The 12,003-nt window shown below is 49.4% G+C and overlaps 1 pseudogene; it reads right to left on the bottom strand.

The window, feature by feature from the left end:
- Window positions 1-2,485: 2,485 nt before the first annotated feature.
- LOC135276045 (amyloid-beta A4 precursor protein-binding family A member 2-like) lies at window positions 2,486-11,559 on the bottom strand (annotated as a pseudogene).
- Window positions 11,560-12,003: the final 444 nt, after the last annotated feature.

The following is a 12,003-nucleotide window of genomic DNA, read 5'->3' as shown; positions in this document are numbered from 1 at the left end:
TATTGACTTTGACTTTATGGCACACAATCGGAGTAAGGGCAGATCACTTTCATCTAATTTGGGACTAAGCTGCTAAGCTGGTTCAAATCAGGTTTTAGGTTTTGTGACATCTGGTCTAATTTTTATCCATTTGGGATCCTAGGGGCGACCCTTCCAGGGTCACCACCAAGGTCCCAACTCCTTACTGGGACCCAAATTCTCATGAAGTCATTTGAGCCCTGTGAGAGTGCCAGACATTCAGCTCGGCTTTCCAGCCTCTTAACTATCCCTTCATAGTTGGTTTCTTAGCCTCTTGGCCCTATGCCATTTACCAGTCACCAAATGTGGGGAAAAGACCTACAGACTGTCAGGGCCACCTCTAAGGCCAGGTCACTCAAGTCCTCGCTGAGGTCTCTAGTTACCTTCCAACAATCGTTTTTGGTGGGGGTGGGGACACAGTTTTTCTAACTGTCCAGTTTCTCTAATTGTTCTTGTGAAGAGACTAATCTATAACAAGCTACTCTGCCTTTAAAGTTGAAAATCTCCTCCTGTCTTATTTATCCATTTATTTATTATTTTTAACAGAGTCTCGCTCTGTTGCCCAGGCTCTAGTGCAGTGGTGTGATGTGGGCTCAATGTAACCTTGGCCTGCTGAGTTCAAGCAGTTCTCCTGCCTCAGCCTCTCCAGTAGCTGGGATCACAGGTGTGTTGGCACTGCCTGACTAATTTTTGTATTTTTAGTTCCACCATGTTGGCTAGGGTGATCTTGAGCTTCTGACTCAGGTGACCTACCTGCCCTGACCTCCTAAAGTGCTGAGATGATAGGTGTGCACCACCATCTCTTTTAATAAATGTTTTTTGGCTGGGTGTGGTGTCTGATGCCTGTAATCCCAGCACTTGGGGAGGCTGAGGCAGGCAGATCAAGAGATTGAGACCATCCTGGCCAACATGGTGAAACCCTGTCTCTAAAAAAATACAAAAATTATCAGGGTGTGGTGGTGTGTGCCTGTAGTCCCAGCTACTTGGGAGGCTTACGCAGGAGAATCATTTGAACCAGAGAGGCAGAGGTTGCAGTCAGCCGAGATCCCGCCACTGTACTCCAGCCTGGTGACATAGTGACACTTCGTCTCAAAAAAAAAAACATCTTTTTAATTTGTGGTATAGCTTATATTCAGTGGAACGCCTAGATCTGAAGTGTACATTTTGATGAGTTTTCACAAATACATTACTCATGTAACCCACCTCCTTTCAAGATACAGAACATTTCTATCATCCAGAAAGTTCTGCGCTTTAATCCTGTCCTGCACTCCCGCAGCAGCTGCTGCTGCACATGCTGAGGACATTGGTTCAGGACGCTGGCCTCCCCAACAGAGCTGTTTTCACAAGCCTGCTTGCTTTCCCCAGCACTAAATCCCTGCCTGCTCTCTCAAACCTGCCATCTTTAAACTGGTTCTACCTATAACCCTCCCTCATCAATTCAATAGATAAACAAACCCTGAAAAACAAACAATCCTTCCTGGCCCAGCAGCCCACAGCCTAATACTGTATACCCAAGTTTTCAGAAATTGGACTCGCAGGGGTGGGGCCTGGCAGCTGCCTCCCCTCCTCCTCCTGATGGTTTCCACCAGCCTACAGGCTCCACAGACCAGATCTGGCCAGGCAGCCTGAGCCTGGAAGTGCAGCGGAGCCTCCTGCTCCTTCACCCTCACTGGGGTGGCAGCTACATGGCAGCAGCTGGGCTCCCCCATGAAGCCAGAAGCCCTTGGCTGGACACTGACACTCAGACCCCAGCCTGGGTGAGCCTGGCTGAAAGCCCCTCCCTTTCTGTCTGGCTGTGGAGGGAGGGAACAGAGCATACACAGGTCTGCTGCCCTCCCCAAACTTCAGCCTCCCCCTCGGAGAGGGAGCCACTCTATTAATCTGGACAATGCCTTCTTGAGGGCTGTAGTTTGACAGGCTGGGTGTGTGTGGGCCCACTGTGCTACAGAGAGGCTGTTATGTCAGAAGGCAGCCACCTGGCCAGAGCAGGGTCAGCCTACTCGGTGACCTCCTTCTCCCTTCCAGACACAACGTCCTGCACTCTCCCCATGTGAATGCTCCCCTCAGAGCTGCATCCAGGGGTGGGGTTCTAACCCTGTGGGTGGGGACATTGTGTTAGTTTATGACAGGCCATGGTTCCGTCTGACATCTCCAACTCAGAGTCAGTAGAGAGAAGAGAAATTCCCCGCACCTCCTCCGTCCTCAGCACCCCCACATCTGCACACATCCACACATGGAGACCCCGACATTTCTCCCTGGGAGTGCTGCCATCTGTGTCTCCATGCCTACAGCAGCCACGCCCACTGTCCAGATCCTCCCCTGCCTGGTTTAGTACACAAGGCAGCGCTCCGGAGCACTGGGGCCGCAACCTCCAGCCGCCCCCAACGCGTCCGTCCGGGTGCCTGCAGCGCCGTGGGAGACCCCAGGCTGCCGCCGCCTGCGAGTTAGGTATCCTGAGCCCCCGAGCTTACCTGGCCAGGGTGCAGAGCTGCTGCAGCGCGCTGCCATCCCATGGAGTCGCCGCCCGCTCTGAAAGCAGTCCACGTAACTGGACAACTAGAGGTTCCTCTACACAAGTCCAATAATCAATCACATCTTCTTTATATACTCACAGTGAGGCTTTTTTTTATTTTTTGGAAGGCAGCTTTTCAAATGTGATTATTAGAATGCACGCTGACTCTGCTATAATTAAAAGAAAACACAGCTATGCTGACATCCACTGCCCTCATTACCATGTGCTTCTTCCCCAAGGTTTTGTCAAACTTTCAAAAAATCCTTTTCCAAATAGTTATTCACAGCTAGTTGCCCATCAGACCAAGGTCCCCAGGCTTTTAGAGACACTTCCATTGTGAAATGCACGGCGGCCCCCACCCCAGCCACCAGGGCACCCACCACTGGCGATGGCAGTGTGTGAGCAGCCACGCCCCCACGTGTTTGCCAGTGCCCTGCTGGTCTGAGTACACCCCTAAGGATTGACAGGCTCTCCCACAGACACTGCCCCACCATGAGCGCATCCAGGGCAGCGGGGTAGAAATGGACTCTCTTCTAGGGTGGGAGCAGGGGCATCTTCTGTGAAACACCAGTGGCCAATCAGCCCTCAAAAAGACTTTATTCCTCAGTCTGAGGGGTGAGCATAAGAGTGGCCAGAGCATTCACACAACATGCCTCGTAACCGGACCAGTGAAGGGCTCAGCCACCATCAGAACTGCAAGGCACCCACCCCTCCCAACCTCCTGCTTCAGCATCTGCGAGGCCTGTACCAGGAGGTTCCTTGCTCTCAGGCCCCTCTGCTCCCTTCTCTGGGACAGCCAGGGTCCTACCTGCTCGTGGGGCCACTTCAGCCTCTCCTCTGGGGTCCTGGTATTGGGATTGAAGCGTCTCTGGCGATCTCCGTGGTGCTTGTCCTTGGAAGGGAGGTTCACAGTGACTTGGCCCTCGCCTCGTGCCTGCTGGGGCCTTGCTGGCAAGGCAGGTCTCTGCAGAGTCCCCAGGCCCTGGCTCAGGCCCATGCTCAGGGCTGGCCTCATTGGCGCTGGTGATGTTCATCATGCTCAGGCTCATTTTGCTCTAGGCCACGATCTGGTCGACGTCCTCCTCCTGGTCCTCCAGGTCCCCATCCCCACACCTCAGGCAATAGGGGAGATGCCAGTGTTCCCGTTGCCCTCTGCCGGGTAGTAGTCCTGGTAGCCCTCTTTGCTGGGACAGTGGGGGCCATCTTCTTCCTGGTCACGGGCCTCTAGGACGGAGGGCTCAAACTCCCGGATGGGCAGGTAGCAATCCAGGTAGTCCTGGCTGCCTTCAGCCCTGTGGTCCTGGGGGTGTGGGCCTGCCGAGTCCGTCCATTCCTCCACTGATGGCCTCCTGGCACTCATCGCCATCCACGGCGTGCATGCTGTGTGGGCCAGGTACTCCTCTCCGTTGCATTCCATGCCCTCCAGGTAGCCGTCATCCTCGGGGCAGTAGCGGATGTAGTAGGTGATGCCCTCTCCTCCTCCTCAGAGAGGCCCTCGTCATAGTCCTCCCTCCCTGGAAGTGTTGTTCACGTAGTTGGAGCTGGAGTCCCCATCGGGGCTGTGGTTGTGGCACTCCTGTTCTTCGGGCATGGGGCTCTCTGGCCACAGGGTGGCCAGCTCCAGGCCCTCAGGTACATGGCCTCCAATGGGAGCTCCACGTCCTCGTTCTTGGGTTCCTGGCACTGCGGGACAGGGCCTGGCCTTGCCCTGTGGTCCAACATGCCGCTCCCCACACTCTCACACTTCTGGTGGGCCATGGTGGGCACTCACACAGTCGTCATCTCCCAGAGGCAACCACTGTAGAAAGGAACAATGGGAAGAATAGTCAGAACCACACAAAGCCTGGCCATGTGCCAGGCCACTCTACCACCACGACATCTCCCACCATGTTCTCCCACAGCAAGATGAAAAATGACAGCTAAAGGTTTTCATCGCAGCAATCTTTTTTTTTTTTTTTTTTGAGACAGAGTCTCACTCTGTCAACCAGGCCGGAGTGCAGTGGCGTGATCTCGGCTCACTGCAACCTCCACCTCCCGGGTTCAAGCAATTCTCCTGCCTCAGTCTCCCAAGTAGCTGGGACTACAAGCTCGCATCATCACGCCTGGCTAACTTTTGCATTTTTAGTAGAGATGGGGTTTCACCATATTGGTCAGGCTGGTCTTGAACTCCTGACCTCATAATCCACCCGCCTCAGCTTCCCAAAGTGGTGGGATTACAGAAGTGAGGCCCCGCACCCAGCCGGTAATCTTTTAAAAAACTGGAAACAACCAAAGCACCCATAAATAAGGGGATGGTTAAATAAATGAAAGAGTTTGTGTGCTCCAAGAGTCGATGGCGTTTTTAAAGAGGCAGGGCAACAGGCACTACAGTCAGGGATCTTAAAGTCCTGTTTTGGAGGGAAAATGACAAGTGAGCTACACAGTCAGTGCACGTGTGTAGATCCCAGCTCCAGCTCCGTTATGATGGCTAGAGAATACACATACTCACCAGCCCATACACGGACGCGAAGGCACACAGAAAGGGGGAGCTCCCCAAAGGCTTGTCAGTCGTGTCCTCTGGGGAGGGGAGGGGAGGGGAGAAAGGTGGGAGCAGAGGGGCCATGCACATTTTACTTTATTGAAGATGTATGTACCGGTTGAGTTTTTTACCAAAACGCATTGATTATTTACCAGCATTATAATCAAAGCCACCTGTGCACCTTTGAGAGTCTCTCTTCTAGCTGGGGAGATGTCAGACCTGAGACAAAATGTCCCGTGGGGAGGGAAGGAAGCAGAACTTCTTGCACCAGCCGCTGCTCTGGGCCTCAGGAGTGGTGGCAAACAGGCCAGTCTCCACCAAGAAAACGGCCACTGGGGCAGAGGGGCCAGCCTCCCATATGATCAGGACATGAGCACACCACAGGGTACAGCCAGAGACAGCCGAAACACAGGAGGTGACGCTGACCCAAGGAAGGGCGGGACCAGGGGACATGCAAGCCAGGACAGCCGGCGGCGTGCAGACGAGCCGTATTAATTTGGGGAAAACTAAACCATTCAGTTTCACTCAAGCAGTCTGAATGCAAAATGAGTAGTTTGCATGCAAATGTGTGTGGTGGTGTGTGGTGTGTGTGTGACATACAGTGCGCATGGTGTGGTACGTAGGGATCATGTGGGGTGCGTACGTATGCATGCTGGTGAGGCATTCTGGAGAATGTGGTGTGTGGAGTGTTCTGTGTATGGTGTGTGGTGTGTGAGATGTGAATGTGATATGTGTGTGTGGTGTGTGTGAAGTGTGATATAGTGTGGAAGGGTTGAGTGTGTATGTTTTCTATGCATGGTGTAGTTTTGTGGTGTGTGGTACGTATGAGGTGTGTGTAACGTGTGTGGTTGTAAGGGGGTGTGTGGTATGTATGGGGTGTGTGGTGCCTATAAAATGTGTATGGTATATGTATGCATGATATTGTATGGTGCGTGTGGTATCTTTGTAGTGTGAATAAGTTGTCTGTGTGGAATGTGCTATGTTGTATGGGTGATGTAATATGTATGTGGAGTATGGTGTGGTGTATACGTGGTATTTATGAAGTGTGTGTGGTGTACATGAAATGCGTGGCTGGGCGCAGTGGTTCACGCCTGTAATCCCAGCACTTTGGGAGGCCGAGGCGAGTGGATCACGAGGTCAAGAGATCGAGACCATCCTGGTCAACATGGTGAAACCCCGTCTCTACTAAAAATACAAAAAATTAGCTGAGCATGGTGGTGCGTGCCTGTAATCCCAGCTACTCAGGAGGCTGAGGCAGGAGAATTGCCTGAACCCAGGAGGCGGAGGTTGTGGTGAGCCGAGATCGCACCATTGCACTCCAGCCTGGGTAACAAGAGCGTAACTCCATCTCAAAAAAAAAAAAAAAGGAAAAGAAATGCGTACGGTGTGTACATGTGAGGTATTACGTGGTGAGTGTGGTATGTGTGGTGTGTGTATATAAGGTGGGTGTGGTGGGTATCGGGTATATGCGTGGTGTCTGGTAACTGTGAAGAGTGCGTGGTGTGTATGAAGTATGTGTGTGGTGTTTACAAGGTGGACATGATATGTGTGTGGTGTATATGGCGTGTGTGAGGATTTTATGTGTGGTGTGTGACAGTGTATGAAGTACGTGTGTAGTATGTGTGTGGTGTATATGGGTTGAATGTGTGGGGTGTGGGAGGTGAGCATGGTGTATCTGTAGTGTCTGGTGCGTATGGGGTATGTGCCTGAGGTGGGTATGCTATGTGTGCCGTGTGTGTAGTGTATATGGGTTGTGTGGTGTGTGTGAGGTGGGTATATGTGTGTAGTGTCTATGGGTTAAGTGTGTGGTGTGTGTGAGGTGGGTATGTTATGTGTGTGGTATATCTAAAGTGGGTACGGTATCAGTGTGGTGTGTGTGTAGTGTATATGGGTTAAGGGTGTGGTGTGTGTGTGAAGTGGGTATGGTGTATAGGTGGCATGTGGTGTGTGTGAGGTGGGTAAAATGTGTGGGGTGTGTGGGGTGCATATGGGTTAAGTGTGTGTGGTGTGTGAGGTGCATATGGGTTAAGTGTGTGTGGTGTGTGAGGTGGGTATGGTATGTGTACGGTGTGTACGAGCTGGGCATGGTATATATGCAGTGAGTGGTGTGTGAGGTGGGTATGATATGTGTGTGGTATATGTGTGGTGTATATGGGGTGTGTGTGGTGTGTGTCAGGTGGGTATGATGTGTGTTGTGTGTATGTAGTATATTTGCATTAAGTGTATGTTGTACCTGAAGTAGGTATGATATGTGTATGGTGTGTGTGAGGTGGGCATGATATATGTGCTGTGTGTGGCGCATGAGTTAAGTGTGTGGTGTGTGTGAGGTGGGCATACTATTTATGTGGTGTGTCAGGTGAGTATGTGCAGTGCGTATGGGGTATGTGTGTGAGGTGGGTTTGATATGTGCATGGGGTATGTATGTGAGGAGGGAATGATACGTGTGGTGTATATGGGTTGAATGTGTGGGGTGTGTTAGGTGGGCATGGTGTATATGTGGTGTGTGAGAGATACTTATGATGGGTGTGCAGTGTGTGGGAGGTTGGTATGATATGTATGTGGTGTGTGTGTAGTGTGTATAGGTTAAGGGTGTGGTGTGTGTGAGGTGGGTATGATGTATATGTGGTATGTGGTGTGTGTGAGGTGGTTATATTTGGTGTATATGGGGTATTTGTGAGGTGTGTGTGTAGTGTATAAGTTAAGTGTGTTGTGTGTGTGAGGTGGGTATGATGTGTGTGGTGTATATGGGTTAAGTGTGTGTCGTGTCTGAGGTGGGTATGATGTGTGTGTGGCATGTGAGGTGGGTATGTGTGTGGTGTGTGTGGTGTATATGGGTATGTGTGGTGCGTGTGAGGTGGGTATGATACGTGTTGTCTATATGGGTATGTGTGGTGCGTGTGAGGTGGGTATGATATGTGTGTGGTGTGTGTGTAGTGTATATGGGTGTGTGTGAGGTGGGTGTGTATAATGCATATAGGTTAAGTGTGTGGTGTGTGTGAGGTGGGCATGGTATATATGTGGTGTGTGGTGTGTGAGAGGTGGGTATATTATGTGTGTGGTGTGTGTGAGGGGGATATGATGTGTGTAGTGTGTGTGTGGTGTATATGGGTGAAATGTGTGGGATGTGTGAGGTGGGCATGGTGTATACGTGGTGTGTAGTGTGTGAGGTGGGTATGTCTGTTGTGTGTGGTGTGTATGGGGTATGTGCATGGTGTGTGTAAGTTGGGTATGATACGTGCCTGGGGTGTGAGATGGGTATGATATTGTGTGTGAGGTGGGTATGGTATGTCTGTGGTGTATATGGGTTAAATTTGTGGGGTGTGTGAGGTGGGCAATGGTGTGTATGTAGTGTGTGGTGTGTGAGGTGGGTGTGATATGTGTGTTGTGTGTGGTGTATATGGGTTAAGTGTGTGGGGTGTGTGAGGTGGGTATGATATGTGTGCGTTGTGTGTCGTGTGTACGGGGTATGTGTGTGCTGTGTGTGAGGTTCGTATGATAGGTGTGGTGAGTGTGGGGTATGTGTGTGAGGTGTGTGTGTGTGCTGTATATGGGTTAAGTGCATGGGGTATGTGACATGGGCGTGGTTATATGTGTTTAGTGTGTGAGGTGTGTATGTGTGTTGTGTGTGGTGTGCATGTGGTATGTGTGTGGTGTGTGTGAAGTGGGCATGGTATATATGTAGTATATGTAGTAGTATGTCGTGTGAGGTATGATATGTGTGTTGTGTGGGGTTTGTATGGCGTGAGTGTGGTGTGTGTGAAGTGGGCATGGCATATATGTAGCAGTAGGTATTCAACAGGTATTTCCTGAATGATGAATGAATGGATCAATGGATGTTTTTAAAACCTTTTTCTTATACACACTTAAATGTGTGCTTTCACAGTAAATACACACACAAGGTATTCAAGATATCTGCAAGTAAAAGGCCTAGCGAAAAGAATAAAATAATCAAAATCAGGGGCCAGGCATGGTGGCTCACGCCTGTGTAATCCCAGCACTTTGGGAGGCCAAGGCAGGCGGATCACAAGGTCAGGGGTTTGAGAGCAGCCTGGGTAACACAGTGAAACCCCATCTCCACTAAAGTACAAAAAATTAGCTGGGCATGGTGGCAGACGCCTGTAATTCCAGCTGCTTGGGAGGTGGAGGCAGAAGAATTGCTTGAACCTGGGAGGCAGAGGTTGCAGTGAGCTGAGATTGTGCCACAGGACTCCGTCTCAAAAAAAAAAAAAAAAACCAGGAGACATTACGGCCCTCCTCTGACATCTCTGCAGACTGGAGGATTGCTCAATAACCATAGCAGGGTGCCTGCCAGAAATGAAGCCAGCTCCTCTCCTGCCTCGGGTGCTGGGCCGTGTCCCCTGGGCCTCAGCTGTGTAACATCCTGTAACAACCAGGCAGCCATCAGGACTCCTCAGCCTGAGCCTCGTTCACCCTGCTGCTCCCAGAGATCAGTGGCTGACAGCTAGAACTCGGGGCTTTTATGAACTCCCTCTCCTTAGCAACGCTGTCGGGGACTGGATGTGGTTCCCAAATACAAGATTCTGTCCTGATCAGCCCCCTTGCAGATCCTAGAACTCCTCCTCGGTGAGGCCACAGTTTCTACGTTTCAGATTCAAAGCACAAAAAGGACAGATCTTTGAATAACCCACATGTCCTAAACCACGGTATAGTCTCAGAAACACAAAGTGTCTCCTCTGGCCCTTCCTTGAAATGGCGTGACTCTACATGTCACAAAATGGATGGGAAGTAGCATCTCCAAAACCCAAAATATGAAAACTGGAAACACTTCCAGGTCTTCCAAATAGCAAGAAAAATTATTTATTATAATTTATTTAAAAATTATTTAATATAATTTCATATTAAGCCCACTTAATAGAAGTCAAAATATCTCAAACACATACACTACTAGAGGGAATTGATAGGAAACTAAAAATTCCAACAGATACAGCAACATAAATAAAAATGAAAATGTGAAAAAAAAATCACCTCATTGCTATACAGGATTTCCAAAGATGATGCTCCTAAAATCGCTTTTAAAACAGTATGTTCCAACTTCCCACTAATCCAAATTACTCTAGTGACGTCTGACTTAGGCAGCTCACTGCAAATATGCAGCCTCATTATTTTACTTGGAATGGTAATAACGATGAAGCATCTATTTCCATCCCTCTATCACTAAGGCTAACATGAACCTATAATCTGCACTGAAACTGTTCCATTTCTGATTAGAATCAGAAACACTCCAGATGGGCTCAGCACAGCCAAGCGGGGCGGGGCGGGGGGGGGGGGGGCGCTGTCCTACAAGGCTGCGGTGTAGGCAGGCACAAATGCATCATGGAGGCAGCTACCTTCTGTTTTTTAAATGTGAAACATTTCTGAATGGCTTATGCAGCATGTATTTAATTTAAAACCTCTATTGAGATGAAGAAAGAAAAAGAATACACGTTCAGCTCCAGAGACATGTAAATGAGATTGGGGGAGAGAAGGAAGAGCATTAATTCCTTCCATCACCCCTGAATAGCAGCAGTGGGTCTCAGCATCTTACCTCCACCAAGCAGGCCAGCCAGCTGCCACCTCGTCCCGCGCAAACCACAGGCACCGTCCCCAAAAGCAGGCAAACGACTATCGCATGTGTTCAGGGATGGCAAAATGATCCAGGGTTGGTAGCCGTGTTTTCTTCCCAACAAGACCTAACTGCTGTCATCTTTCTCTGGGACCCAGCCTCCCTGAACAGAGGAGAAAGGCGGCCAGCAGAACCCAAACTGCTCTGCCCACAGGCTCCTCCCTACAGACCACACCTCAGTGCAACACAGTTTCCAAATCCAAGATGCAGTGCAACACAGTTTCCAAATCCAAGATGCAGCATCCATGAACAGAAAACCTTCTGGAGCAGAAGATACTTACGGCTCTTTTTTCCTAACGTATCATTTCTTACTGCAAAACCTACAAGATGCTTACCACTTATAACCAGAAACACTGTTTCTTATAAAATAACCATAAAATGTAAATTATTCAGTGACCCATCTTTCTGGAAAAGAGTAACACTGTATGAAATTGAGGTACTGTCTGAAAAATCAAGATGATGGGTCCTGTAACTCTTAAATATTTGAATTTTTAAATAACTCCGTATCAAGCCCATTTAATAGAAACTATGTCAAGCAGACACACTATTAGAAAAAGTATGAAAATAAAATTTCAAACTGATGCAGCTATATCAAGAAGAAAAAAAAAGAGAGAGAAAAAACGCTTCATTGCTTTTTAGGATTTCCAAAGACGATGTTAAACCCAGCCACGGTTCTGACGTCCAGCAAAGCAATTGCTGTGGTACAAAAGGACGAGGGTTAAAAGAGATCAGTGGCAGCTCTTTCCCAACGAACCCAGGCAGTGTGACAGAGGCTTTCAGCACAGCCCAGGGTGCCCGAGATTGAAAACTCCTTCACCAACCCCCTCCATGGGTGGAAAATGGCCAGATCTTCGTTTCTATGACACAAGACCTTGAAGGTGGCTGAAAAATGCTAGTCCCATCTGACTGGGGCAGCATTTTCATTTATTGCACACCATTAAGGTTTTGACAAGAATCATTGTGCTTGATGCCATTATCCCACCAATCACTGAGCACTTCTCATTTCCTGCCCCTGGTGCTGTTGGATACTCCATGGCAAGCTGCTGTCCCTGCCCACCCACCTGAGGACAGAAACCTCCAACTCTGCCTTGCCAGGAGAACTGACCAGTATGTCTGACAGATGGTGAGTCCTTTGCTGTACATAGCCCTAAAAAAAGGAGACAATTCTTTCACTCAGACCAAAGTAATCAAACACTGAAAGGGCTTACAATGAAACGTCATATTCCCCAATCTGGACTTCCCCACTCCACTGGCCATCCTTGTCATTATTTCTGATTTTCATTCTACTGGTAGCTATTTTTCACGTCTCTAAATAATTTTTAAACTCCCCTT

This window comes from Aotus nancymaae, unplaced genomic scaffold (genome assembly GCF_030222135.1).
Source record: "Aotus nancymaae isolate 86718 unplaced genomic scaffold, 86718_ANA_hifiasm-v0.15.2.pri h1tg000020l, whole genome shotgun sequence".
NCBI lineage: Eukaryota > Metazoa > Chordata > Mammalia > Primates > Aotidae > Aotus > Aotus nancymaae.
The sequence above is the reverse complement of the archived record's forward strand: the minus strand, read 5'-3'. Positions and strand labels throughout refer to the sequence as shown.